Below are 5,953 nucleotides of genomic sequence, written 5' to 3' on the forward strand. Positions count from 1 at the left end.
ATTAATATATTTAATAAAATTAATATAATTAGTAACAGTATATAAATTATATACATTAATATATATATCTCAACCAAAGTCACACGAATTTTCTTGATTACACTTACTTTCTTGATACATGTATATTCAGAAATAACACAGATGATATCTCTTCTTATTTTTACGATAAAATCATGACATAAAAAATATGAATTTTATAAACAAAAAAATGCCTCTGCTGAGTCTTCCATATTTATCTTCTATTTGGAGGCATATGCAACTTTACATAGAATGATCCTTGCAATCAATTTAGGTGTTCCGCGAATAAATATGAGCTAACGAGAAGGTGCAATATCAGTTTGCGATGTAATGTGCGCGGAATAATCCGTAAATTGCACGATTCTCATGGACGTACGGTCGAATATTGATCGTTTTAGAAAGTACAGTGTTTCAAAAGCAAGACAGAGGAACAGCTGCGGAATAATTGGTGCTGATATATCAGATAGCCTGTGCGATCGTGCGAGTGAACCTGTTAATTTATGAACTGTAGCACCGATGGAAGCACGTACAAAGTGCGTACTTAATTAAGCTGCGAATCATAAGCTGCGCGTTTCGAGATATGTAAAAGTGTTGGTCGCATGAGTTTGTCGTGTTTTTTATTTTGACGCATTTCTGCGTTCGTGGTTATATTTCACGAATTACAAAATAATCTCTAATTGCCAAAAAAGTTCTATTCGATTATAAAATCATGTATCAGTAAACGGTACTAGATTAGTCAATTTTTTTAAATAGGTTTCATAATTTAGTATTAATCTTTCATCGATTGTTATGGATTGTATCCGGTACATACAGATATTTCTCACAAGTAATATAATTAAAAATGATTTTTGATACATTTAATAATATAGTAAACTTGTTAATAATAATATGATATTAATAATAGTAAATTTGTGCTGAGAGAATAAGTGTAGCAACGATGAGCAAAATACATAGTTTTATTTGCCGCTTGGCTGACGCTATTCTTCTCGCGAACGGGTATTCTTTTTATCGTTTTCGGTTTAAACGTTCTTCCTTTCTGGCTAACTTCTTACAATATTTGTAATTTTTTGGCGATTCTAAACTTATGTCACGCTTGATGGGATTACAACAAAAGATCCATCGTCGGTGAACGAGACTTTTTATTTTTCTGATTAATCGTTAGTTCCAGCATGTTTTTTTTTTTATTAAATGTATTATAATTGCCATAATATAAACCAGTATATAAACTGATATTAATATTATATGATTTATTATTTTGAGAAAATTTTAAGATTATATTATCATTAATAATATATGATATTATTATCAAATATGGTATATATATTTGGCACGTGTGTAAATATATATACCTTATTTATGCATTATTCTCCGCTAGCTTCTTTTTCTAGAATATCGTAGTAATCATATATATGTACACACAGTTTGTTTACTTGATATTGATGGTTGACAGCATTCTCTTCAGTATTGAGTAATGATAGCCATATCTTTACAGGAAGAACCGTCAAATATGCTCGCTGAAGATAATGCTTTATCAAACGTTTAAATACTAACATACGCAAAATTGTACGAATATTTAAACACAATGCACACTTTTCGAGTATATCAAAATTGATACAAATTTATATTTATGACACTAAATATATGTGTTCATCCATTGCGATAGCATAATATTTAGAATTACTTGCACATTTGAGGTAATTTTTGGACGTCCCAGGAAATAAAAGAGAGAGAGAGAGAGAGAAAGAGAAGAGATTAAGTTAAAACTTCCACTGTGAAAATCTTTCTAGAAAAAGTATTTATACAGTTGGAAAATTTGGCTTAAATTTAACATATATACAGGATGCAAAAAAAATACCGGAACCCTGAAATATCTCGAAGGGAATAGGTTTTGAAGGGAAATGTTAAATACAAAAGTTTTTGGGTATCGAAAAAGCTATCTGACTGGTCAACTAGATTTTGGGCCCGGGATCTAGTTTGGGCCCAGTAAAGTCTAAGTCGATTTTTTCAAGTAGGAACCCATATTTTTTATCACGGATTTAGGTTCAGGACACGTTTTTACATCTGATATAGCCGACAAACATTTGGGTTGAGGCCCCTTTTGGGCCCAATGAGGCCCAAATCAAGTTTTTCGATAAAAATTCCTATTTTTCGTCGCGTGTCGATGTCTAGGACGATTTTCTGCTTAAAAGAAGGCGAAATAGATTTTGGAGCGCAAGGTCCACATTGGGCCAGAAAGGAATCTCGGACCCAAATCTTTGTCGGTTATGTCAGATGTAAAAACGTGTCCTGAATCTAAATCCGCGATAAAAATTGAGTCCCTACTTGAAAAAATCGACTTAAGCCTTACTGGGCCCAAACTAGACCCCGGGCTCAAAATCTAGTTGACCAGATAGCTCTTTCGATATCCAAAAACTTTTGTATTTAACATTTTCCTCCAAAATCTATTCTCTTCAAGATATTTTAGGGTATTTTTTCCGTACCCTGTATATTGCATACATATATCGCATGTCATCGCAAACAGTGCACATAAATCTTTGTGTTAATTTAACATAATATGGATATGTTAAATGGTGAGACTGATACTATGTTAATATTTCAACACAAAATGAATGCAAACTTCATAGTAATTTGAAATAAATTTTGTGTAAAATCAACATATTTCTAATGATAAAATTAATTTGGGAAAATGTTATTGATGGTCTGTAGTCACTTTTATTTCTATTGTAAAATAAAATCAACATTTTTTTCTGTAAATTTTAATAGATAAATCTTGTCATTAATAATACGGAACGTATCTATTATGTAAAATCAAAAATATGTGCGCATTGTATTATTTTTACATTTTTTTTCAGTTGTTTTAATATCTGAGTTCGATTAACACGACAGAGCAATATGTTAAATTAGTTAAATTAACACATGAATGTGTCAAATATTTAACACAAAAATTTTAATCGGCATATTTTTCACAAGAAGACATGAATTTTCCGACTATGTAAGAAATATTGAAATACTTATGCAACGCAACGTATATTAATTCATAACCAACAAGTAGCTTGATGGACGCGCTTCTGGATTCGCGAAGCGGATGAATGAGAGCAGTCGCGTGCACGAAGTTCCTGGAAATACGCGTGTCTAGTATCGTGGCCGATCGACGCGACGAGAGGTGCAAAAAAGATGGAGAATAAAACGCGGTAGCGTCCGCATCCTTGCGACGATCGACAATGGTGATCACGTGTGCAGCGGCACTTGGACGACAACACGATAGTGTGCATCATGTGCGTGAGTGCGTGCACGTGAGCGCGCGCGCGCATAGTCCCTTGTCGCTCGGCATCCCCGGTAGACGGCGGCGAGGCGTAAGTTGAAGGGAGCTCGTATGAATGGAAGCTTCTCATTCACGTGACCGCTTCTTGCAAACATGACTGTGCGGCGCGTACCTCTCTCTCTCTCTCTCTCTCTCTCTTTCTCTCTCTTCGACTTTATCCCGCTCTACGATATATTCGGCGAGAACAATGGGCCGGTTTTTAAAAAGGTTCGACACGATCGGACAACTGGTCCACGATCTATCGTAGCTCGCAATCAGCTGATCGCGTTTACTAATTCTCTTCCATCTCTTCTATCCGTATTTTATAAAAAACGAATACTTGACATTTTTTTTATATTCGATAAAACAATTCTATTCTAACAATTCTATTAAAATTTTTTAAGTATTTGTTTTATAAAATTATTTTTTATTTTGATTTTTAAGGCATATATATATATACATGCCCTAAAAAATAGAAATTAAAAATAATTTTATAAAACAAATATTTAATATATATACAAGTCTATAATTTATAAGTCACATTTAAGAAAGAAACTGCCTTTTATTTAATTATACATATTTTTTATGTTTATTTTATATTTAATATATATATATATATTTTTTATGAGATAGAATGCTTTAGCAAAAGATCTGTAATAACAAGCTATAATACTCTTGTACATTTTTCTATACTTTTTTCTCTCCCAACGCTCACAATCCCCGCGTAAATCGCGCTCTCCATTAAATCGGTCGGCGATCGATACGACGGGGAAGATCATTGTGATATTTCTTCTCGCGCGATAGCGAAGATATACCACGCGAAACGTAGGGCATAAATACTCTGGCGATTGCAGGCTCGATTTTATATCGAATCTCGATCCGTCCGTACGGTCGTTACTCTTCGCTCGAAGGCGCGTCTTTATAAGGAGTAAGGGCCGCTTATATGCGCCGGCATATAACGTAGGTATTCATATCGGCTCGTCTTGTACGCTTATCTCAACCGCCGACTGGTCGTTGGACGAGACGTAAGTACCGGATTGGTTTGATGAATTGCTCGATGCGACATAGACACGTGGGTGGAATTATGGGCGATTTACCGCGCCGATTTCTCGATCGTGCGGCACAGGAAATCGGCGCAATCTACAGTTTATGATTCACTCTCTTCCTCCCCTTCCTCTCCCTCTCACTTCGCGTCCTTTGGCTTACGAGACGGAGAGTAATGCTCGGACTTAAATAAATCCCGTTTACAAAATTCTCGAAACCAATCGAGGAATATTGCTCGCTCATTTGTTTGACCGGACGTCCAACCGATCGTCGAGACTTACTATATCATAAATCTAATTGTAAGAGATAAAAATTCGCGAGCGTTGCATCGCAGATAAGGAAAACTGTGCTATATTTCAGTGCTCGGATTTGCTTGTTCAGTCAGAAAAGTAACTTATTTCGAGATAACATGCCGGGGAAGATCAAGGAAAAGATACGTTAGCGCGAAGTTAAAAAATCGTGGAAGAAGAAATTAAATGTCTGTTCGAATTTAACATAAAGAAAGAGAAAGTTATCACTTAAACTTTTTAACGTGGCATTAATTTAACAAATATGTTTTGTTCAATCACAAAATCTCTTCAGGTCTTGAAGAGAGAATGAAAGAGAGACGGAGTATTCGGTCTCACCTAACGTATGTGATGAATGAACGCGTAAAAAAAACAGGAGACCGAGGGAGCGAGCCAGAACGAGAAATGGCTTCCTTTCAATGGGACCAGTTCATCCAGTGTCTTTGAAGGCGGGTCTCGTATCGACTCTGGTAATTCATTTTAACATTCTGATCCGTATATGGACTAGCAACAGGCTTGACCACTCGTATCAATTCGTTCTTCTCCACTGTCCAAGTGTAATCCCGCCACTAGCGCTCTGTAATCTGTCCAAGACGGCGAGTATCGAAAATGAGCTTGCAAATGAATCAGGGTGTAACAATAAAATCAAGAAAATATTTCAACATCATTTGAAAAAGAATAGAAATCGCATAGAAAATTAATATATAAATAGGAATAAATAAATAAATAATATATAAAAAGATATTACATACAGGATGTTCCAAGTCAGGTCAATGAGACTTCAGGGTCTTATAGGAAATTGAATTTGGAACAAAAAATTTCTATAAACATAGGTTCAAAAACACTTCGTTAAAAAGTTATAGCTAATAAATTTCGAAAAATCACGTTATTTTGATGATTTTTAAAAATAATTTCAAAATCCTTCATTCATTTGAAAAAAGTAACAAAATAAATCTGATGGGTAATTAAATAACAAACTAAATTACCAAACCAATTTTAATTATATATTAATCAATTTTATTTAATTTTGATAAGGCGTTCAAAAGAAAATAAACTCAAAACAACAAAAAAGCAGAAACTTGAAAAAACCACCTTTCGATAATCTTTGTGTAATCTTAGTTCAAACATTGCAAATGCAAACATAAAAATGTTCTCATTTTTTGATCATAACTAATTACTTACAGAGAATGTATTAGCTATAACTTTTTAACGAAGCATTTCCGGACCTATGTTTATCGGAACTTTTTTGTTCCAAATTCTTATAAGATTCTGAAGTTTCATTGACCTGACCTAGAATACCCTA

The 5,953-nt window shown here is 34.3% G+C and overlaps 1 pseudogene; it reads left to right on the top strand.

Moving 5' to 3' along the window:
* The first annotated feature begins 3,239 nt into the window (after positions 1-3,239).
* Positions 3,240-5,503, top strand: LOC115233674 (annotated as a pseudogene).
* The last annotated feature ends 450 nt before the right edge of the window (positions 5,504-5,953 follow it).

This window comes from Formica exsecta, unplaced genomic scaffold (genome assembly GCF_003651465.1).
Source record: "Formica exsecta isolate Colony F162 unplaced genomic scaffold, ASM365146v1 scaffold181, whole genome shotgun sequence".
NCBI classification, from domain to species: domain Eukaryota; kingdom Metazoa; phylum Arthropoda; class Insecta; order Hymenoptera; family Formicidae; genus Formica; species Formica exsecta.